The sequence below is a fragment of the Ahaetulla prasina genome, chromosome 12 (genome assembly GCF_028640845.1).
Source record: "Ahaetulla prasina isolate Xishuangbanna chromosome 12, ASM2864084v1, whole genome shotgun sequence".
Taxonomy (NCBI): Eukaryota; Metazoa; Chordata; class Lepidosauria; order Squamata; family Colubridae; genus Ahaetulla; species Ahaetulla prasina.
This window is the reverse complement of record NC_080550.1, coordinates 3,671,727-3,696,645: the sequence shown is the minus strand read 5'-3', so window position 1 is coordinate 3,696,645 and position 24,919 is coordinate 3,671,727. Positions and strand designations below refer to the sequence as shown.

At 43.5% G+C, this 24,919-nt stretch overlaps 1 protein-coding gene across 1 annotated transcript in view; it reads left to right on the top strand.

Moving 5' to 3' along the window:
* Nucleotides 1-24,919, top strand: part of CDH13 (cadherin 13) — a 567,998-nt gene that overhangs the window by 478,622 nt on the left and 64,457 nt on the right. The window lies entirely within an intron of this gene.

Below are 24,919 nucleotides of genomic sequence, written 5' to 3'. Positions count from 1 at the left end.
CCAACCCAAAACAGCCGACACAACTGCACCCCATACAACTGGAACATATCGGTAAATCCAGATGAGAGTTGGATTTTGCAGAGGTCTTGGTTAAAATACCAGTGGGTTGAAATATCAGTGGAATGACTTGCCTCCAGACATTGTGGGTGATCCAATACTTTTTAAGAAAAGATTGGACAACCATTTGTCTGAACTAGAAGACCTCAATCAATCAATCAATCAGAAAAGAGCTGGAGATCTTTTAGCCCAACCTCCCGCTGAAGCAGGAGACCTTATATTATTTCAGAGAAGCGTCTGTCCAATATCTTCTTAAAAGCCTCCAGTGATGAAGCACCCACAATTTCTGGTGGCAAGCTGTTCCACTGGTTAATTGTCCTCACTGTCAGGAAGTTTCTCCTTGATCCCAGGTTGCTTCTCTCCTTGATTAGTTTCCATCCATTGTTTCCCATCTTGCTTTCAGGTGCTTTGGAAAAGAGGCCTCCGTGGTCTCTACCAATTCCTTTATTCCCTTATGGTGAAATGAACCCATCAAGGGTTGAGGGAAAGGAACTAGAAAGTGATCAAATAAAATTCTGCAACTCACAGTCATATTTAAGGCAGCTGGGACAAGCTTACTAGAAGATCCTTCGGTTTCCACATCACATTTTTCCCTTGAGAATCTGTAGAGATTCTAAGTTTAAGTTTAGAAAATTTAGAACTCCACCGCCTTCGACAGGACCTGTGTTTAACTCATAGAATCATCTATTGCAATGTCCTTCCTGTTGAAGACTACTTCAGCTTCAATCACAACAATACAAGAGCAGACAATAGATTTAAACTTGATGTTAACAGCTTCAATCTTGATTGCAGAAAATATGACTTCTGTAACAGAGTTGTTAATGCTTGGAACACACTACCTGACTCTGTGGTCTCTTCTCAAAATCCCCAAAGCTTTAACCAAAAACTGTCTACTATTGACCTCACCCCATTTCTAAGAGGTCTGTAAGGGGTGTGCATAAGAGCACAAATGTGCCTACCGTTCCTGTCCTATTGTTTTCTTTCATTATATGCAATTAATATAGTTATTGCATGCTTATGCTTATATATATATGCTTATATATTATATAGTTACTTTCATGCTTATGTAGGTCTTTGGTTGTTCGGGTTTTCTCTCATGTAAAATTGGAAGTGTCTTGGCGACGTTTCGACGAAGTCTCATTCGTCATCTTCAGGCTTCAGCTTCATGCTTCTGGGAGCAAAGCATCATGCTTATGCTTATATATACTGTTGTGACAAAATAAATAAATAAATAAATAAAATAAAAGATCACAGGAATCATAGAATGGAAATTCCAGTTTTCCTTTCCCTTTTTAAAAAGGGAAATTGAACGAGCAAGCAAATCTCCCAGGGCTGAAAATCGTGACAGTAATTTTACATCCACATCACATCCTGGGAGTAGCCTTGCACATTTGTGGTGGGGAAATATCGCCAGAGCCCAGCAGGACAGACTTCAACATAATGGAAGATAAAATACAGCAACCTCCGTCAAGGCAACAGATCTTGCCCCCAAAATAGTTCTGAATGAAGATGTATGAGTCAGAATCTTAACACTGGCTTTTCCCAAAGGCGAGGCGATTTTAAGCCTATTTTGAATCTGACATTTTCCTATTTCTGCGTGTGCACGGCTTTGGCAAAGCACACGAAGCGCCGGCGGCAGGTTGATCTTCCATAAATGAAATATATTTTGCTTCTGAAGAGACGGTCTCCTCCTTCTCATCTTCTCCGGCCCTGTGAAAAGATAACAAATCTCACCATCGATCCGGTGTTATCATTTATATTAGTGGCGTTTTTTCCCCCAAGCTTCACTGCTTTAAGAGATGTGGACTTCAACTCCCAGCAGGCTGGCTGGGGAATTCTGGGAGTAGAAGTCCACGCTTCTTAAAGCAGTCAAGGCCAAAACACACTAATCTCTTTCTCTGAAAACATCCTTGGGTTTTTTTACTCCTTGATTACCCACACATAATCACATACATAAATTGGCAGAGGTGGGTTTCAGCAGGTTCTGGCCAGTTCTGGAGAACCGGTAGCGGAAATTTTGAGTAGTTCGGAGAACCGGTAAATACCACCTCTGACTGGCCCCGCCCCCATCTATTCACTGCCTCCCGAGTCCCAGCTGATTAGGAGGAAATGGGGATGTTGCAGTATCCTTCCCCTGGAGTGGGGTGGGAATGGAGATTTTACAGTATCCTTCCTCTGAAGTGGAGAGGGAATGGAGATTTTACAGTATCCTTCTCCTGGAGTGGGGAAGGAATGGAGATTTTACAGTATCCTTCCCCTGGAGTGGGGAAGGAATGGAGATTTTACAGTATCCTTCCCCTGCCATGCCCACCAAGCCGCGCCCACCAAGCCACGCCCTGCCAAGCCATGCCATGCCACGCCCACCAAGCCACGCCCACAGAACCGGTAGTAAACAATTCTGAATCCCACCACTGCATATTTATTATTAATTGCACCACACTTTTTGGGATGTTGGTGTCAAAGTCATTGGGCATCACTTGGCAAAGATGGATGGCAAGATTTATATGGTTATATCTTCCACCCTTTGAGAAACAATCGCAGGACGGTTTTAGAGCATTGCATTTTGCTGAACGGGTTCGAAAAGGAAGATTTCAATCAGGCCGGGGTGATTAATTTAAAGAGCATGAAGTGCTTCGTCTTTCTTTTATGTCCTCAGAGTGATCGATGGCAGAGACTATATTCGTACGGGTTTGCTTCCCCCTAAAAGGAGAAAAATTAAATTGGGATATGAACACAAATTTCATCTTATCAGTTTGGGGGCTACTTTGACCAGGGTGAGGGAAGGCTTTACAGTTATTCATTTATTTTAATAAAGCCAACAGACGGGATATGCTTTTAATCACTTTTAAAGCGCACAGCAAATTGTGCTTTTATTTAATACAATTCTATTATAGCATGATTACAGCCTAAAACAGTAAAACCCCCCCCCAAAAAATATATGTAGAATCAATCAATTTTGCTCCCTGACATCAACCATTAAAGAGAGACAGGTATGAGCAAGAATGAGATTAGAAGATAGATTGACAGGTTCTGCCAAATTAGTCTTGGATGGGTTTAAATATGTCCCAACATTTCTCAGCAATGGCTCAGATTTGTTCCATGGAAGTCACACGGTTCAGGGATGGTGCTGCTATTGTCAATAGAAATGTGTGCAGAAAAGTCTTCTTTATGTTTTTGTTTGTTTGTTTGTTTGTTTGTTTGTTTGTTTGACAGGAGATGGGTAGCTAGAAAAACTTCTACACTGGCCATAAGAATGAGGTTTTTTCTAGCTACACATCTCCTGTCAAACTAAGTTTTCTTCATATGGAAGTAGAAGGTACCAATAAAGGAGAATATCTGTAGCTCAAGGTTGAAATGAGGGGTCCTTGGTGCTCCCTGAGCTTGGTTGTTTTCTTGCAGAGGTAGAAAACTAGGGAACATCAGCAGTGCTAGAAGAGAGTGGAATACAGGAGGAGGAGGAGGAGGAGGAGGAGGAGGAGGAGGACTGGGGGGTCTCTGGGCTTGGTGGTTTACTTGCAGACATAAGTGTGAGAAGGGAATGGGGGTTTGCAAGGAGGAGGAGGAGGAGGAGGAAGAAGAGGAGGAGGAGGACTGTGGGGTCTCTGGGCTTGGTGGTTTACTTGCAGACATAAGTGTAAGAAGGAAATGGGGGTTTGCGAGGAGGAGGAGGAGGAGGAGGAGGAGGAGGAGGAGGAGGAGGAGGAGGAGGAGGAGGAGGAGGAGGAGGAGGAGGTCGTCCTTGGTGCTCTCTGAGCTTGCTTGTTTTCTGGCGGACATTTCATTACCCAAACTATGTAACATCATCAGTGCTAGAAGAGAGTGGAATTTGGAGGAGGAGGAGGAGGAGGAGGGAGGGGAGGATAAATGGTGGTGCTCTCTAGGTCACATCATCAGTGCTGGTCTAGCATGTTATCTAGTTTAAGTAATGAAACATCTGCAAAAAAACAACCAAGCTCAGAGAATACCAAAAACTCCATTGGTATTACCAACTGTGAAAATTCACAACCAGATTGAAGACTGTCCACAAGGCATGGGGGGAAAACGTTAAGACGGCCACAACCATGGTACAATTAAAGCTGTGCCCATTTTTAATGCTCATGCAACACACATTAAAAAAAAAACAGGGACGGCTTCAACCATGTTTTTGTGGCTGCCATCTTGATTTTTTTTAAAAAAAAAAACATACCTTAGGAATGTAGACGATATGTGCTATGAAGGGCAGAAAATAAGGCAGAAATTAGAATATTGGGGAACGATGCATCTGAAAAGGAATCCGTAGCTTAGAAACAGACCCGCCCCCCCTCCCAATCTTAATTTAGGTTCAGTTGCATTGTTAATATTCACAACATTGAACAATGCTGAAAATTAAACATTGTGCTCGGGGAAGCGTTGTTCATGAAAAGCGTAAAATTTTAAGGGGATTCAAAAATGGGGGGGGGGGAACCCACCTTCTGGTCAAAAAAGATAATACATGATAATATAGGACACTCTTTTCACAGGGGTTTACTTACCCCATAGGACTCTGAAGTCGCTTGCCATACACACATTTTTACATTTTGCCAAATAAGTAGACGATGCTCAAAACTAGAATTCTGATTTCCATTAAACAAAATCTGGGTTTGCCCTTTTAAGTTTTTGTCATAACTATCAAATAAACCTAACCTTCAGCACCCAGAAAAACGTCCCTCCCATTTAATGCTTCTTGACAAACATTTCCAACCATACTTCCATCCCTGGGGGGAGAGAGAGAAAAGGCAGGTGTTGCAGAATGCAGCTGGCTGAATTAATTTCTGCTGACTACTGTGTAGCCTTTGAATGTGAATGTGGAGATAATTGCAAATTACCGCTGTTGTTGGAAGCTTAAATCCACCCTCTTTCCCCCTCCCCAATTCCTGCCTTTCTCAGGTGCTTCACGGGAAGGAGAAACTCAATCATGCAGCAACCTGTTAGGAAAATGGGGATTAAACCATTTGATAGCATCTGTTTCTTTACTCAGGAAAAGGTACAGAAAGAGGGACATTGTTGAAGACAAGGTGGTTGTTCACTCTGGAGACAGGATGACAAAAGACCTTCGGGTATTTTGGCTGATTTGTTTTGGTCTGGTCTGAATAGTGTAATAGCATGTGGGAAAGACCTTGTGAGGAGATGGTCTTAGGGAATGGTCAGATAAGAGACAACATAGCCCACAGATGAATAATGGGCAGGGCAAGAGGCCAGAGGTGGGCTGCTGTCAGTTTGGACCGGTTGGGGCCAACTGATACTTCCAACCAGTGGGTGGCATCTTCCCACCCACCTGGTGCTATTCTGTTGTATATCATCATCTTTTTGATGCCATGTGCATGCGCGGAAGGCACATGCAAGACCGAAGCAATCTGTTCTGACCTAGGCTTCCTTAAAAAGTAAACAGCACAAACAGTCCCAGCAAACCTCTTTAATTCAAACAGCTGTGAATTATTGTCATTCCCAGTCCGAAAGGCTTCTCAAACAGTCTTTCAGGGAAGTGTTTATGAACACCCACCTTATCTCCCTTGGAATGCTGCCAGAAAACTAATTGCCAAATGGAGGACAAGGCCAAACTTAGCACAGAGTCAAACAGGGCTTTTCCAGAGCTTTTACTGACCAGATGAACTAATTGCTTCCTGCAAAAGTTCATGTCCCGTTCACTTCTCTTTTATGTCTTATGGGAGGGGCCAATCATCTCCAAGCCTTACTCCCAAGTCGACCCTGTTTTCTTAATTGTTCCTGTCTCCTGGCAGCTCTGTGCAGGAACACACTGGGAACAGGCTCATGCTGTTCTTCTGCCTCGCTGATGTCAGACTCCGGAGACTCCAGAGGCAGCAAAGAACTACCAGATGGCCTTGGCCCCCTCTCTGCCTCCAACTCAGAGCCCTCGTCCAAGCCTTCCCCAGACTCCAGGACTGGCCCACATTCCTCCCCAACCTCCTTACTGTCTGAATCTGTTGCCAGCTCTGCTGGCTGTTGGTAGGCTACAACACAATCATGCGTGCACACACACTCACATTTTCAGTGCTGGGCAAAACAGTTGTTACATGATGTGATGCTCACTTCTGAGAAGGAACCCTTCCTAAAACCTACCAGGTTATCAAGGTGATGGCAGAAGAATTTTATTTTCAGGTTTGCAAGATTGATGATAGGCTTAGCAGGTAGATCAGATAAACTCATTCTTACTTTTTTGTGAAGCTGCATTAGCAGAATTTGTGGAATATCACAATTTTGTGGAAAACCCTAACCCTACGGAATATTAATTTGAACAATATTCAAAAGATTCCCAAGACGTCAAAAAAACTTTTTCCCCCCCATTGGATATATAATCATAAGATACAATGAAACCAATAAAATGTAATCGAAAAAGATATTGAATGGCAGAAAGATGCAGCTTAAAATATCTAGGCTGACAAAAAAAACACACACCAAAAAAACAACAACAGTGTGCTGTGACTCCGGGAAGATAGAAATATTGATATCAGTCAGATGTCTATGGGGAATAGGTTTCATTAAAAAATAATCATAACAGACAGTTTGGCTTGAGTTTATTATGAAAAACAGCAGTTCAGAGTTTCCTGATGGAGAAAGCAGGGCAAGTGGTGAGAAACTCAATTGAGTTTGGATTTCAAAAGCTATTGGAGCTGCATAATCATTAAGTCACACCTTGATGCTTCAGTTATAACAGAATAATAGTGTTGGAAGGCAACATAATAATAACAGAATTGGAAGGTACCTTGGAGGTCTTCTAATCCAACCCCCTGCTTAGGCAGGAAACCGTACACCACTTCAGACAAATGGTTATCCAACATCTTCTTAAAAATTTCCAGTGTTGGAGCATTCACAACTTCTGCAGGCAAGTTGTTCCACTTATTAATTGTTCTAGCTGTCAGGAAATTTCTCCTTAGTTGCTTCTCTCCTTGATTAATTTCCATCCGTTGCTTCTTGTTCTACCCTCAGGTGCTTTGGAAAATAGTTTAACTCCCTCTTCTTTGTGGCAACCCCTGAGATATTGGAAGGACTGTCTCCCCTAGTCCTTCTTTTCATTAAGCTAGACATACCCAGTTCTTGCATAGACATACCCATACCCGTTCTTCATATGTTTTAGCCTCCAATCTCCTAATCATCTTTGTTGATTAGAGAATCAATTGATTAGAGAAGGGACCTTGGAGATCTTCTAGTCCAACCCCTTGCTCAAGCAGGATACCTTATACCATTCTGGAGAAGTCTCTTCTTAAAACAAGAGATGGAACTCCCACAATTTCTGAAGGCAGGCCCTTCCACTGGTTTATTGTTTTCCCTGTCAGGAACATTCTCCTTACTTCTAGGTTGCTTCTCTCCTTGATTAGCTTCCATCCATTGCTGTTTGTCCTACCTTCAGGTGCTTTGGAGAATAGCTTGACTCCCCACTTCTTTGTGGCAGCCCCTCAAATCTTGGAACATATATAAGAATATGGATGGGGAGAAATTATCTACAGTTGCTAAAGTTGAACGGTTCCCAGATAAAGGACTGTCTTGTCCCCTCACAAAAGATCATTTTGGACATCCAACCTGTGATCTCCATGTCACCATCTGAGTTTGTATGAGTAAATGGAATTGGGCCTTCTCCATTGGGGTCATCCTGGAAGACATGTTTGGCTTTTTTCTTTATGTGTATACAGGACATCAGAGTTCTGGGCTTTTATTTTTTAGACCAGTAGGTGCTTTGGTTTTAAAAAGTCACCAATGGTTTGTCAAATGTAACCGAAACTGTTGGAGAATGAGAAATTTGGAGGCCATTTTGAAATTGGAATGCTCTTACTCTAGTTTTCCTTTCATCTTCAACTCACTCTGTGTCAGGTGGGCAGGACAATAAAAGCCACTGGAGAAAGAAAAGGTGGGGTAGAGGCTTTGATTCTGCAAAATAAAACTCTGTTCAATCTTTTTCTTTGGGGGGGGGAGGAAGCAATCATTGTTTGTGTGTCTCTGTGTGTGTGTGTCAGTGTCATCTTATGTCTTTGGTTGCTGAAATGAGTTCTTTCTAAGATAAGTTGCTCGCAAGCCAAGATCACTTCGTCACAAAAAAGGGTTTGCTTGATTGTATTTTTATTTCTGCCTTCCAGCACTGACTCCTGTTTCCTTGTTCCCCCCCACAACACCTCCCGACCAAGTCCTTGAGCTCTTGAGTGAAAGTATTGCAGTAATTAAGTAGATTATTCCATCTGAATAGTAAATGAGAAATTAAGCAAAAAGTGTTCAACTGCCAGTGCTCTAGAATTCCAAGCAGATCACCTCAATTTGGTGACGTTATCAGAATCCATTTCTTGAACTGCATCACTAGCTAAATTGATTGAATTAAACATGCTTCGTGAAGCTGGCTAACCTTTGACCCATCTGATTACTTGGAATAATCAAGAGGCTAATTATCCCTAGCATGAACAGTACTTTGAAGACTTGGGGACACGACTGGGTTCAGAGAACTTACACTGGTATTAATCAAGGTGTCAGGAAAAGGCCGAAATATCGGAGGCCCATTACAATGCAGTTACACAAGTTAGATGATCCATAAATCCCCTAAACTGCCTGGAAGCAGGTAGCCTACTCACCCAATGCACAGGTAGAAAAGATAAGCCAATTTAAACAGAACCAGAGGAATGAAAGCATGAGATCCACCTTCAGTTTCATTTGGTGATGTAGGAGAAGGAATGGCAGAACATGGGATGGAGTTAAAAGAGGGATCAGTCTAAAATCCCTATGTAGTCGCAAGCAGATGAAGTCCAACTACCTTTGAATTCCATTGACCCTTATCTAACTCCAAGCAGGTGCTGACTGTCAGTTGAGAAGATTCTTGTGCATGAGTAACAATAAATCAATTTAATTGGACCTTCATGAGTGGACCTGGTATTTTGTACCTGAGTGGTGGGTGGGATTTGTGTCATCTGAAACCAAGGTCCGGTTTCTTTACAGCATAAACAAACATTTCATGAGTTCTTCCTAAGAAGTTTCAGCTTCATCTCTTTTAATCATCTTTTCCTTATTCTCTTTTCCTGGCTGTTTTTTTGAAGCACTGCAAAGAAAAACTTTCACATCCCCTTCCTTCCCTTTGGTAATAGATACACTGCTTGGGCGATGAACCCGTCCCCAGAAACTTTATGAAACAGTTGCAATTGTTGAAATAATTTCTTAAAAAATTTACAATTCATGCATCTGGAAGATTGCAAATGTCCTAGGAAATTTCTGTTCTCTGTCAACTACTATCAAGGTCACCAAGATCATTTCATTGATTAAAGCCCTCCAAATGTTCTCCCTTTTTTAACTGAACAAAAATGTTTATGTTTTGAAATAGATAACGTTAAAAGTCACCCTTTCCCAACCAGGAAAAGATAAAAGAAGATGAAGATGATGAATGTGGATGATAAAAAACATCAGTGGAGAAAAGGGAAGAACAGAATAGCCTTGGTGACCTACTTAGAAACGCTCCCTTCTGACTATCAAGCTGTTGATATGAGAGGAAGGGGATTCTGAAGGGGCTTGATTGAATTTCTAATTCACCAGAGAGCAATCTATAATAAATTGAACTTGCTAACTGAAGGAAAGAATTTTTTCTCACCTGAAACATGAGAGAGAGGGGGGAGAAGAGAGGGAGGGAGGGAGAGGGGGGAGAGAGAGGGGGAGAGAGAAAGGAAAGAGAGAAAGAGAGAGGGGGAGAGATGGAGGGAGGAGAGAGAGGGGGAGAGAGAAAGGAAAGAGAGAAAGAGAGAGGGGGAGAGATGGAGGGAGGGAGGGGAGAGAGAGAGAAAGAGAGAGGTCTGATCTCATATATTTATTTATCTGTTGAAATTTGTTGAGATTATAGGGCAACGTTTTTTGTTGATGAAAAATCCATAAAACAAACCATCTCCTTTAAAGTGAATTTGATTCCTGTTGATGATGTGGACATGGATATGTTAGAAAAAAGAAGACCATCCCCTACTATAATCCAATTTGTGTCAATGTGTTCGCTGACTGCATTATGTACTTCATGGAAAGTACCTAGATCCCAGCCTCACTGATGACAAATTTACTGGAACAAATCAATTTGGAAATTGAAATTACTTTCTGGGTGGGTTGAAAGAGAAATTGCTTCACCAACCTAGGCATTTTTGTGGCAGGACGACTGGTTTGTTTCCTTCTTTTGCATTTATTTCCTGGGATTCTTCCTTCCTTTGGTAATAGATACACTGCTTGGGCGATGAACCCGTCCCCAGAAACTTTATGAAACAGTTGCAATTGTTGAAATAATTTCTTAAAAAATTTACAATTCATGCATCTGGAAGATTGCAAATGTCCTAGGAAATTTCTGTTCTCTGTCAACTACTATCAAGGTCACCAAGATCATTTCATTGATTAAAGCCCTCCAAATGTTCTCCCTTTTTTAACTGAACAAAAATGTTTATGTTTTGAAATAGATAACGTTAAAAGTCACCCTTTCCCAACCAGGAAAAGATAAAAGAAGATGAAGATGATGAATGTGGATGATAAAAAACATCAGTGGAGAAAAGGGAAGAACAGAATAGCCTTGGTGACCTACTTAGAAACGCTCCCTTCTGACTATCAAGCTGTTGATATGAGAGGAAGGGGATTCTGAAGGGGCTTGATTGAATTTCTAATTCACCAGAGAGCAATCTATAATAAATTGAACTTGCTAACTGAAGGAAAGAATTTTTTCTCACCTGAAACATGAGAGAGAGGGGGGAGAAGAGAGGGAGGGAGGGAGGGAGAGAGGGGGAGAGAGAAAGGAAAGAGAGAAAGAGAGAGGGGGAGAGATGGAGGGAGGGAGGGGAGAGAGAGAGAAAGAGAGAGGTCTGATCTCATATATTTATTTATCTGTTGAAATTTGTTGAGATTATAGGGCAACGTTTTTTGTTGATGAAAAATCCATAAAACAAACCATCTCCTTTAAAGTGAATTTGATTCCTGTTGATGATGTGGACATGGATATGTTAGAAAAAAGAAGACCATCCCCTACTATAATCCAATTTGTGTCAATGTGTTCGCTGACTGCATTATGTACTTCATGGAAAGTACCTAGATCCCAGCCTCACTGATGACAAATTTACTGGAACAAATCAATTTGGAAATTGAAATTACTTTCTGGGTGGGTTGAAAGAGAAATTGCTTCACCAACCTAGGCATTTTTGTGGCAGGACGACTGGTTTGTTTCCTTCTTTTTGCATTTATTTCCCTGGGATTCTTCCTTCTCCTTCTGATGAAAATTCAGGGCAACAGAAGCAGTTCATTAGATTCCCTATGAAGGAGTTGAGCCCTGAACTGCTATTGTCTTCCAAAGTTGAAGATGGCAAGATAGAGTAATTGTTATCGATAATGTGTAGGCTGAGCATTTTCCCTCCTGCAAAATACATTTGATCAAAGAACTCTCTCTCAAAAAAATAAATGGGTACAACTGTAAGCAATTATTTCACAGTTGTATCAATCTCAGTTGCATCAATCAAAAAAAGGACTAGGGGTGACATGATAATGGTCTCCCAATATCTCAGGAGCTGCCACAATGAAGAGGAGATCAACCTATGCTCCAAAGCAGCTGAAGGCAGGACAAGAAGCAATGGATGGAAACTAATCAAGGAGAGAAGCAACCTAGAACTAAGGAGAAATTTTCTGACAGCAATGACAATTAACCAGGGGAACAACTTGCCTCCAGAAGTTGTGAATGCTCCAACCCTGGAAGTTCTAAGAAGAGATTGGATAACTATTTGTCTGAAGTGGTGTAGGGTTTCCTGCCTAAGCAGAGGATTGCGGTTATTCTATTCTATTCTATTCTATTCTATTCTATTCTATTCTATTCTATTCTATTCTATTCTATTCTATTCTATTCTATTCTATTCGCATTTGGATAAGACAGATCAACCGTAGGCCACCAGGCTTACACAGTATCCTTCTGTTCCCAAAAGGCTAACTGATTGTCTCCCCAAACAATTAATTTGTCTCATTTTATTTATTGTTTAGTTTACATAATTTATAATCTGCCCTCCTCAAGGGACTGAGTCATCACACATTGCTCTTAGAGCCCATGTCCTTTTTGTCTTGACAATCCAAGCAATTCTGCTTCAGGCTGGTTGTCTTCTAGCTTGGATCCTTTTCAAGAGCGTTTGAGCTGAATGCATTTGGAGAAATGGCCTACACAGACATCCTCGCGTCATTCAGATGAATCCCACAATAAATTGCTAGACGTTTCCCCGTGCTACGAAAGAACCGCCACACAGTTGCTGCTGCCACTATCTTTCCCTGTGTTGAATATAATGCCAGACTGATCATTAACAGCAGAAATCAAACAAGAGGGAAACAGCCTTTGATAGCAAGCAGGAACTCCGAAAGAGAAAACTTCGGCAACTGAGGTGAGCCAGGACGACAGAAATGACAGCATCGTGGAGTTAGCATCAAGGAAACACTATGAATCCTTCAAGATTGGACGCTGAAGCGATAACAAGCAATGACAGGAAATTATCCTTTCATCAGCCAGCAATGTGGATGTCAGCTAAGAGTGGGATCGTTGGGGAAGATGTCCTTGTTGCCTATCAGCAAGAGCTCTTGCAAGGATCACTTGCTTTGCATTCTGTGTTTCGCTCTAGCATACAACAGCACGAGAGTCGTGGACTTTTTCATCCTTCCAAACATGGATTCGACAGATGCTGGCAACGGGCGGCTTTGCCAATGTTACGTTGCTTCTGAATTTAACAGAACAACAGAGTCGGAAAGGAGCTTGTAGGTCATCTAGTACAAACCTTAGATGCTCAAACAGGAAACCCCTATACCTGTGATGGCGAAACTATGTCATGCGTGTCCAAAGTGGCACACAGAGGCATGTCGCCTGGCATGCACGGTGTCGCCCGTTCCCCTTCCGGGTTTCTGGCACACATGCGCACCCGATGATCAGCTGGCCTTTGTGTACGCGGTACTGCCGGAAACTGGAAGAGCTGGTCTGTGAGCCAGGAATGGGGCTTCCTTGAACTTCAGAATTAGGAGTGTCCAGAAAAAAGGAGGACCAATGGGAATTCTCTTTTCTGCAGCGTCATCAGTCTCCGGGCAGGGTCTCCCTTGACTTCACCCACTGGAGGAGAGAGTTCCACGCAGAGAAGAAGTCCAAGTTGTTATTCAGGCCAAGAACCCCGCTCCCACTTTCTCTGCTTCTTTCTCTCTCCCCCCCAGAACTGTCTCTCCTCCTTCAGGTGAAGTCCCAAAGGACTCTGCTCAGAGACCAATGATGCTCAATCAGGGAGAATTCTCATTGGTGCTGCCCCTCAATTCCTCCCCCCAATGCAGAACTGCAGATTCCTCTTCTGGAGCTGGAAGCATCTGGCCAGACACATATGCATATGAGCATGCGCGCCATGAGCATGCGGTCACCAGGTGATCAGTGCATGCGCACACGTGGCAGTAACCGAAAGACTTGTTGGCTGGCACGCACTGGAACCAGAAATACCTTATCCGGCGCACGCATGCCCCTTGGGAAGCTCCTCTTCCTGGTTGTGATCCTGATAAGCGCGCGCACGCAGAGAGAGCACACCCGAAGTGGTCCCTTTTTGGCACTCAGTGTCAAAAATGTTCGCCATCATTGTGCTATACCATTTCAGACAAACGGTTGTCCAATATCTTCTTAAAAACCTCCAGTGATGGAGCACCCACAACTTCTGAAGGCAACTTCCATTCCACTGTTTGATTGTTCTCACTGTCAGGAAATGCCTCCTTCCTTCTAGGTTGGTTCTCTCTTGGATTAGCTTCCGTCCATTGCTTCTTGTCCTACCGTCAGAAGCTCTGGAGAGTAGGTTGACCCTCCTCATTTTTGTAGGACCCCCTCAAATATTAGATCACTGGGAACATTTCCCAGAGAAGTTAGAGCTGACCACAGCAAGAGACATCTCAAGAACATTCGGGTCCATTATCAGCTGCGAAGAGTGAGTGTGTGACTTCTGCTAATTCTCAGCCCCGTGGTCTTAATTTTGAAAAGTGATGACTAAGCCTACTTTCCTGAAGATGTTTGGTTTCGGGGAAAGTGATTGCTGCCCAGCATAGCTCACCTTCAATATTTCCTTAAAGGAAAAAAAAAATAGAATGTTTTCCTCTGCCCTTATTTATATAAGCCTATAATCTTCAATCATTCAGCCAAATGTACATAGTTGTATATCAAACCACGCAAGAGCTCAAAAGCTTAAAGAAACACGATAAATGTTGGCTTCGGCAAATAAAGGGGAGCATTTGAAAGGAAAATGTGGGAAGGGCGGTGAGGTAGAGCTCCTTCTGTTTTACCCAGTTCCATTAGCAGTAAATCACCGGGTGTATTTATAGCTGAGAGAATAGATTTAGCAATGTTACCTCTTGGGTGGTGGGGGGGGAAGACATTATAGCCTTTTGTCTTGGTTTTCTCCCACCCCCACCCCCCCATTCCATGCGTGACAAAAATCACTCAGCCTTTCCAAAACCTCTAAGGCAGGGAGAGGATCAAGGGTTTTCAAATAACCACGATTTTCGAAAACAAACCAACGCAACTGAGCTGCAGCCATTTGCCAGGGGACCACTAAGAAGGCACAGATTAGACAAACCCATCTTGGTTTTTGGCTAGTGAATTTATGCAAACCTTCCCAGAGATCAATGGGCAGAATCTAAAGGCCAACGAGGGATTATGCATTTGAACAGATAGAGGGGGAAGGGATTTCATAGGAAGGCATCAAATCCACGGATTTCTTTACAAAGGGGGAGGAAAAGCGGAGATTTTCTCCTTTAAAATAAAACAACAGCAAGAGAAGAGAAAGGATGTTTGATCTTAAAAGAAAAGCATTGGCTGTAAAATGGCCGCACCGACAAGCTTTACTTACAGAAACGCTGTATTTTTGCAGGTTCAGTTGGGCTCTGGATGAACTAAAGTGCGCTCACAAACCCTCCACATACAACAGTTCATTTAGTGACTGTTTGAAGTTACAATGGCATTGTAAAAAAGTGACTTAGAATAGAATAGAATAGAATTTTATTTGCCAAGTGTGATTGGACATACAAGGAATTTGTCTTCGGTGCATACGGTCTCAGTGTACATAAAAGAAAAGATTATGTTCATCAAGAATCATAAGGTACAACACTTAATGATAGTCATAGGGTACAAAGGGCCTCTGGTGGCTCAACAGGCTAATGCAGCCTGTTATTAACAGCAACTGCTTGCAATATTGCAGGTTCAAGTCCCACCAGGCCCAAGGTTGACTCAGCCTTCCATCCTTTATAAGGTAGGTAAAATGAGGACCCAGATTGTTGGGGGGCAATAAGTTCACTTTGTATATAGTATACAAATGGATAAAGACTATTGACTGACATAGTGTAAGCCGCCCTGAGTCTTCGGAGAAGGGCGGAATATAAATGCAAATAAAAATAAATAAATAAATAAATAAATAAGGAATCAGGAAACAATATCAATATAAATCGTAAGGATACAAGCAACAAAGCTATAGTCAGACAGTCATAAGTGGAAGGGTGATGGGAACGATGAGAAGATTAATAGCAGTGCAGACTTAGTAAATAGTTTGACAGTATTGAGGGAATTATTTGTTTAGCGGAGTGATGGCGTTCGGGAAAAAACTGTTCTTTTATCTAGTTGTTCTGATGTGCAGTGCTATAGTGCTATAGTGCTCTGTAGCATCGTTTTGAGGGTAGGAGCTGAAAGAGTTTATGTCCCGGATGTGAGGGGTCTGTAAATATTTTCACAGCCCTCTTTTTGACTCCTGCAGTATACAGGTCCTCCATGGAAGGCAGGTTGGTAGCCATTGTTTTTTCTGCAGTTCTAATTATTCTCTAAAAATCTGTGTCTGTCTTGTTGGCTTGCGGAACCAAACCAGACAGTTATAGTTATTACTTTGCGGCCTCTGACCCGGCGCAGGTCCCAACCGGCTCCTTGGTTCTCCGAGGAGCTGAGAGGGATGAAGCGCCGGAGAAGACGCCTAGACAGTTCCTGGAGGTCCAGCCGTTCAGAAGCTGATCGGACACTAGTGAAGTCCTATACAAGGGCTTACCTAGTGGCATTGAGGGAAGCGAGGCGTAGCTACGCCTCCTCCCTCATTGCATCGGCAGATAACCGCCCAGCCGCCCTGTTTCGGGTGACCCGCTCCCTCCTACACCAGGGGGAGCGGGATGACCCGTTGCAGGGACGTGCTGAGGAGTTTAACGGTTATCTATACGATAAAATCGTTCAGCTTCGGGATGGTTTGGACCAAGATTGCGGTGATAAGGGTGAGACGGCTGAGGGTGGTCTTGGTGACATTTTATGGGATGAGTTTGACCCTGTCGCTCCCGAGGACATGGACAGGCTGTTAGGGAGGCTGAATGCCACCACGTGTTTACTGGACCCGTGCCCCTCCTGGTTGGTGCTGGCCACGCAGGAGGTGACACGAGGCTGGCTCAGGCGATTCTGGCGCTTCCTTGGTGGAGGTGTCTTTCCGGCCGCCTTGAAAGAGGCGGTGGTGAGGCCCTCCTCAAGAAGCCTTCCTGGACCCGGCTGTTTTAGGTAATTATCGTCGGTCTCCAACCCGCTCATGGCGAAGGTTGTAGAAATATGGTGGCATATCAGTTTCCCTTGCACCTGGATGAAACTGTCTATCTAGACCCGTTCAGTCCGGTTTCCGGCCCGGTTACAGCACGGAGACGGCTTTGGTCGCGTTGGTGGATGATCTCTGGAGGGCCAGGGATGAGGTTGTTCCTCTGCCCTGGTCCTATTAGACCTCTCAGCGGCTTTTGATACCATCGACCATGGTATCCTGCTGCGCCGGTTGGAGGATTGGGAGTGGGAGGCACCGTTTACGGTGGTTCTCCTCCTATCTCTCCGACGGTCGCAGTCGGTGTTGACAGGGGCAGAGGTCGGCCCCGAGGCGCCTCACTTGTGGGGTGCCGCGGGGATCGATCTCTCGCCCTTCTGTTCAACATCTACATGAAGCCGCTGGGTGAGATCATCAGTGGGTTCGTGTGAGGTACCAGCTGTATGCGGATGACACCCAGCTGTACTTTTCACACGGACCACCCCAACGAAGCTATCAAGTGCTGTCCCGGTGTCTGGAGGCCGTGCGGGTCTGGATGGGGAGAAACAGGCTCAAGCTCAATCCTCCAAGACAGAGTGGCTGTGGATGCGGCATCCCGGTACAGTCAGCTAAATCCGCGACTGACCATCGGTGGCGAGTCATTGGCCCCGATGGAGAGGGTGCGCAACAGCGTCCTCCTGGATGAGCGGCTGTCTCTAGAAGATCACTTGACGGCCGTCTCCAGGAGAGCGTTCTACCAGGTTCGCCTGGTGCGCCAGTTGCGCCTTTCTGGACCGGAGGCCCTATGCACGGTCACTCACGCTCTCGTGACGTCTCGCCTGGATTACTGCAACGCTCTCTACATGGGGCTTCCTTGAAGGGCATCCGGAGGCTGCAGTTAGTCAGAATGCGGCTGCGCGGGTGATAGATGGAGCCCCGTGGCTCCCGTGATAACACCCATCCTGCGCAGGCTGCACTGGCTACCTGTGGCCTTCGGGTGCGCTTCAAGGTTTTGGTGACCACCTTTAAAGCGCTCCATGGCATAGGGCCGGGTTATCTACGGGACCGCCTACTGCGACCAGATACCTCTCACCGACCCGTGCGCTCTCACAGGGAGGGACTCCTCAGGGTGCCGTCAGCTAGGCAGTGTCGTCTGGCAACGCCCAGGGGAAGGGCCTTCTCTGTGGGGGCTCCCACCCTCTGGAACGAACTCCCCCCAGGACTCCGTCAACTTCCAGATCTTCGGACCTTCCGTCGCGAGCTCAAGACTCATTTATTCATCTGTGCAGGACTGGCTTAGATTTTTAAATTTAGAGGGGTTTTAAATTGATTTTAATATTTATATTTCTATTTTTAACAATTGGTATTATTAATTATTGGCATTAGAATAAGTCTTTTAATGATTATTTTAATTTGTATATTGATGTTTTTTATATGCCTGTAAACCGCCCTGAGTCCTTTGGGAGATAGGGCGGTATATAAGTTTAAATAATAAATAAATAAATAAATAAATAGAGGTGCAGATGAGAGACTCAATAATTCCTCTATTCACTATGGTAATTTTTCACATTTATGCCCATTGCAGCATCTCCATTTTCATCTTTTTTTTTTATTTACATTTATATCCCAGTTTGCTTGGCAGAGGGTATAATTCAGATCCCAGTTTGCTTGGCAGAGGGTATAATATGAACTCTGCCATTGCGGGACTCTGAGAGTCCCAGACCGTTGTGGTTTAATCGACAGATACAGTTATTCCTAACTTAACAACTGCAGTGATTCACTTAAAACAATTGGGTTAAGAAAGGCTGTAAAATGGAACAAAATTCACTGAACTGTCTCACTTAGCAACATAAATTTTGAGCTCGCCTGTGGTTGTAAGGTGAGGGCTACCTGTATCTTTCTTCATTTTTTTTTATTTTTCTTTCTTCGCCTTTTTTTCTTTCTTTTTCTTTTTCCCTTCTTTAAAAATTAAACTAATAGATTAAGATAATTAAGATATATTAAGATAAATACAGATAAGACTAATTTCTTACAGTTAGACTTACATTGCAAAGAAAAAGCTTCTTATGACTGTGTAATAATCATGGGCCGCCATGAGTGACCAGGTGGAAGAAGGCCAATACTGAAAACGTGACTCACAATGTTGCTTGCAACTACACAAAGGGCAGTATTTGCATCATGACATCACGACACGCAACTTGTCACTTGCATAAAATGTTGGCTTGCTGCTATTTCTTTTGCATTGTGATTTAACCAGCATATTTTCTCCAGTTTACTTACGTGGGTTGATTAAAGCACAGCAAAAAAAAACAAACAACTGTGATCATATTACCAACTCATTTTTCTGCTGCTGTTTGACTGAAAACCCAGGTAATTGTTCAGGGGGAATCGAAGAGTGTGCAAAAATGTGGGATAGATACAAAATATAGTATAGATACCATTTCATAACTCCTTTGGTGGAACTTATGTAACTGACAGGATATGGCAAAAAGTCAGGGGTGAAATCCAGCAGGTTCTGACAGGTTCTGGAGAACCGGTAGCGGACATTTTGAGTAGTTCAGAGAACCGGCAAATACCACCTCTGGCTGACCCCAGAGTGGGGTTGGAATGGGGATTTTGCAATATCCTTCTCCCAGGAGTGGAGTGGGAATGGGGATTTTGCAGTATCCTTCCACTGGAGTGGGGTGGGAATGGAGATTTTGCAGTATCCTTCCGCTGGAGCGGGGTGGGAATGGGGATTTTGCAGTATCCTTCCGCTGGAGTGGGGTGGGAATGGGGATTTTGCAGTATCCTTCCCCTGGAGTGGGGTGGGAATGGGGATTTTGCAGTATACTTCCCCTGCCATGCCCACCAAGCCACTCCTACCAAGCCACACCACATCCAACAAGCCAAGCCCACAGAACCGGTAGTAAAAAAAAAAATGGATTTCACCACTGCAAAAAATATTCCAGTTGCCACTTTGCTTCCAAAAATAGATGGGAGAGGCATTCGGGGAAGACAATGTATTAAACGATGGTAATTTAATTAATTTAATTTAATATTCTCCCCACAATCTAATTAGCTAATCCACTGGGTAATACTCAAACTGGCATGATTTTACTTTATTCCTGGATCCTTCCTTCCTTGTGTGAGCTGGTTTCAAATCAGGATATCTTTAGTTAAGGCAGGGGTGTCAAAGTCGATTTCATTGAGGGCCACATCAGGGTTGACCTCGGGGGGACCAGAGGGGCCATGACCAGCTCGACCTCACCCGTGTTGGGTGGGCACCTGTGGTAGCCCCAGTGCTCGCCAGCACAAATGGGCTTCCAAGCTCTGTTTTTGCCTGCAACGGCCTCCTGCAACGCCAGCAAAAACAGAGAATGGGAGGGCTGCACAAGGCTGTCCCGAGTTCCATTTTCACTGGCAGAGGTACCGCGGACCAGTTCTTTGCTGTTTCCAGGGTGGCCCCATGGGCCCCCAGAACTAAGCACCCCATGGGCCAGATCCTGCCTGCGGGCCTTTATTTTGACGTAACCCATGAGTTAGAGAGACAGTGATCCTGGCGTAACCAAAAATGGCCGGACTACAGTAACATTTCTTGGCATTTTGAACGCTTCCTCTTAGGAGCTGAATGCATTCTTATTTATACTGCCAGGTCTTATCATCCATGAGCCTCCCGAGAGGAGAAGCCAAGTGTGACAGGACTTTTGTGACCAAACCTTTCAGCCGAGAGAACAAAAGCAAGAGATTTTCAGATTTATGCAAAGTGATGAGGCGTTTTAATTTGGCGGCTCAGCCGGCATTTTCAGCATGTGGAATCCTTAATGTGTGAAAGTTTTGGCTCTCGTTATTCCAGACCGTGTTTCTTTTCGTGCTCCCTTTGTTACATATCGGAATTGAGTGAGCATAGGCTTCACTCAGGTCGGCCAATCTGGCGGAAAAATACTCAAACCCCATTGGCCGACCCATCTGACAGCTCCCTATAAAAGGGCAAGCAGTCAGACGAGCCGGTTGCTGGGTTGTACTGATCTACTAATAAAGAGATGATGTTACTGTTAGCACTGAGTCCTGTCTCTTCCATCACCCGATCCCAACACCCTTTGTTGCTCTTAGGGACTATTTTATTTTAGCTGCATCAGCAACGAATTATAAGGCAAAAATTAATCCCCTTCCGAAAAAGGGTGGGACTGTTTCTATACTCTCATGCCTCAAAGGCAGATGTGTCTAATCTGAAATGGCTGCTTTTAGTTAGCATGAAGTATATTGGACTGGTTGAGGTACTGTTTGGCTTAGAGCAGGGGTCTCCAACCTTGGCAACTTTAAGACTTGTGGACTTCAACTTCCAGAGTTCCTGCAAAGCTGGCTGAGGAACTCTGGGAGTTGAAGTCCACAAGTCTTAAAGTTGCCAAGGTTGGAGACCCCTGGCTTAGAGAGCTACATACAGCAGTGGCCAAAATTGCAGAAATCTTTTGGGAAAAGTGTATTTTTGAGGTTTGATGGCTAATAACACCACTTTTTTTTTTTTTTGAGTTTCAAGATAATCCTATTGGGCTTCATTGCAATTGTCCTTAAAAATATATTCTAGATAAAGGGTGTCAAACTTGATTACATTGAGGATTACATCAGGATTGTGTTTGTCCTCAGCGGGCTGAGTGGGTGTGGCTGGGTGGGCGTGGCCAGGCTGGGCATGGCCATTCTGACATCCTGCAGCCCACGCATGGCTCTCCTGGGCTCCGTTTTCGGTTGTGATGGCTTCCTGCAACCCTCTGCCAGCAAAAACGGGAGGGCTGTATGTGGGCTGCAGGATGTTGAGCTGACCACGCCCAACCTGGCCACGTCCACTCCAGCCACACCCTCCCAAGCTCCATTTTCACTGGCAGAGGCACCGCGGGCCAGTCCTTCCCTGCTTCCAGGGCGGCCCCATAGGCCAGATCCAGTGGTGGGATTCAGCCAGTTCGCACCTATTCAGGAGAACCGGTTGTTGGAAGAAATCTTATTTTGTTTTACAGGGCTAATCCTGTAAGGAAGGCAGGAAGGAAACATTCTGGTGTTGTTTCTAGCCTCATCTTTATTGCCCTGCTTACAGAAACTGCCTCTCTGGTTAACCCTTGTTACATTGTAACAGCTAAGGCGAAGCGCTCATCGACGTGAGTGACGTTGAGTTGGGCACACCCACACGATCACATGACCACCAAGCCCCGCCTACCCAGCTGGTCATTGGGGCAGAGAACCGGTTGTTAAATTATTTGAATCCCACCACTGGCCAGATCTAAGCACCCTGCAGGCTGGATCCGGTCCGCGAGCCTTGAGTTTGACATCCCTCTTCTAGATTCAGATTTGCTGTGAGATGTTCAGTTGATCCTTGTGCAACATTGCCTTGGCTTCTAGCTGTCTATTTCTGCTTGGAAACAAACGAAACAGTTGTTTTAAATAGATGCAAGGCCATTTTCCTTCCACAAGATGTGCTGGAAGAGGCAGCTGCACGCCCCCTTCTTTTGTCTAGGGAATGGTCCCAAAGTGATCTCTCCCACCACTTCTCCTGGCGTGAGAAGCTGAATACATAAACGGAGGCTTATTGCTTGCTTCGACGAAAGTTTGATGAACAGGAAGGGACAGGTTCATCTTTGTTTCCATTTTGACCTAACTCCGGCCCAATGTTCTCAAAATGCAGATTCAGATGGGCAATCTTTCGTTTTCACACAGTTGCCTTTATGTATCTGAAGCAGGTGTGAAATTTTTTTGCTCAGAGCTGCTGGTTGCGTGGTATGAAATGAATCGTTCTATTATTTAAGTGACACTTCTTGACAGAAAGAGCTTCTCAGCTGGCAGGTGAACAAGTATACACTCAGTGACCCAGTTAAAAATCTTCTGAAGGCTGGACTTTGAGATGTTCTGTGGCTGAATGATAGCTTTTGGACAGATCTTGATGGCAAAGGGTTAAATACATCTATTTTATCATCTATTTTATCCTCCAGAGTTGGTGGCGCTTTGGGATGTGTAGATATTAAAGATTAATACAATCAATTAACGTGTGATCTAATCATCTCTAATGTCATTGGAGAGTTGACTCAATTCCGCCTAGCCACTTTTTGCAACTTGCGTACTATAAATAGGATGTAGCATCTGCTCTGCGCTGAAGTTTGTGTGGTGTTTTGAAGCACGGAGTTCATGTGATCCAGCACTATGTAAACAGGCTCAGTTGCATTAACACACACATTTTATGATTATTTTAATGACTTGGCTTTCTAAAGCAACCAAATCTTTTTTTTTCCTCCAAGACATGGCTGCTTTAGAGCAGAGGTCTTCAACCTTGGTCCCTTTAAGACTTGTGGACTTTAACTCCCAGAGTCCCTGGGAGTTGAAGTCCACAAGTCTTAAAGAGACCAAGGTTGGAGCTCTGCTTTAGAGAGATGTTTTGCTCACTCTCTTACGCATTCCAAATGTCTTTTAAAAAACATTTTCAAAGTATGATTTATATTGATATATTGACCACCATTTGTGTTGTAAATGTTGTACCTTGATGAACGTATCTTTTCTTTTATGTACACTGAGAGCATATGCACCAAGACAAATTCCTTGTGTGTCCAATCACACTTGGCCAATAAAATTCAATAAAATAATCTGAATCGGGAGCTTTTCATTCTTTGTATCTTCAAGAAATTGTTTGAAGAGCCTTCAATTCATCTCCGTTTCAAAGTCGAAGAGCCAGCGCTGTCCGAAGACGTCTCCGTGGTCATGTGACCAGCATGACTAAACACCAAAGGTGCACAGAACGCTGTTACCTTCCCACCAAAGGTGGTCCCTATTTTTCTACCTGTATTTTTTACATGCTTTTGAACTTCTAGGTTGGCAGAAGCTGGGAAGAAGTAATGGGAGCTAACCCCATTACGCGGCACTAGGGATTCAAACCGCTGAACTGCTGACCTTTCAATCGACAACTCAGCATGTTAGCCACTGAGCCACTGCGTCCCACTATGTTAAAATAAATTTGCAAACAAAAAGGACTTGATTCCAAGTGATAATAAAAATCTTGAAAACTCACTCCTGATCAGATGCTGATGTTGAAGATGGGTCATTATAAGCCACCTCTTACTTTATACTTTACATGATTATTAGCAAGTAGAAAAACCCCAAGGAGGGTACAACAAAATTTCAAATCACAAAATGCAATTAAAAACGGGAACAAGATCAAACCAGGTTATTTTTAAACTCTTTTTTTTCCAATTCAGGTAGGAATAGGGTACTACTTTTTACATTAGTTTAGCACTGTTTCATTATAGATTTTTTTTTCTTGACAATTCGAATCTGTTGTGCTATCGTTTTCTCATTTCTGCTTCCTCCGCCCGAAAGCAGGCAGAGGGGAGATATTGGAAAAATGATATTGCTGTGAAACTCTTCAATCATCTGGCTGGAACTGTGCAGGTTTTAATATCTTCTAAAGGGGAGACCATTCCTGTTATTTTCAACCCATTCAGCTAGAAAGTGAAGTAGTTCCCGAATTATGTGGTCTACAGTCGAGTCTTAAATCTTAAATCTTAAATGTAGATGTTGCCACCTTCAGATTTTGAATTCAGATTGAATCTTGACTGATTCATTCACCAATACTATCTATCCCTTAAATCAGAGTTTCTCAACCTTGGTGACTTTAAGATGTGTAGACTTCAACTCCCAGAACTATCTAGCAAACATGCTACTTAGGGAATTCTGGGAGCTGAAGTCCACATCTCTTAAAGTTGCCGAAGTTGAAAAACATTGCCTTAAATGATTCAAGTATTATTTCTCTTTCCCATAAAATTTTAGTGTAACCTGATGGAGTATTTTTCAATAGAAAGTGAAATAGAAAGTGGATGTGATACTACGGGAAATAAAAATTGAGATAATTTCCCCTTATTTCAAAACAAATCTTCTCATCCACACAGGTCAAAAAGAACAAAGGCACATTATAGCACACATACATGCAAAAGAGCAGTTAAATGTAGATTACCTTTAAAACACCCCATTTTCAAATGCATTGAATATATATATATTTTTATTCCTGATCATTGCATTCTCAAGTAGTGGAGCTTTATAGTCTTGTTACTGAATTTCTATATTTACAGAAGACAGAAAAAGAAATAAATTGCTTGATGGAGGTTTCAAAGCGAGTTTTAGTCACAGTTTTCTTTCTCGGTCATCTTTCAAAAGCAGGGATGCGTTATTTATTAGCCGTAGAATTTCAGCTTTACTCTGGAATGTCATCCTACTCTTTGTTTGGGTGCTTTGAATAATCAATAGCAACAGTACTTAATCTTATATACCACATCATAGTGCTTTACAGAGGCAGCCTATTGCCCCCCAACAATCTGAGTCCTCATTTT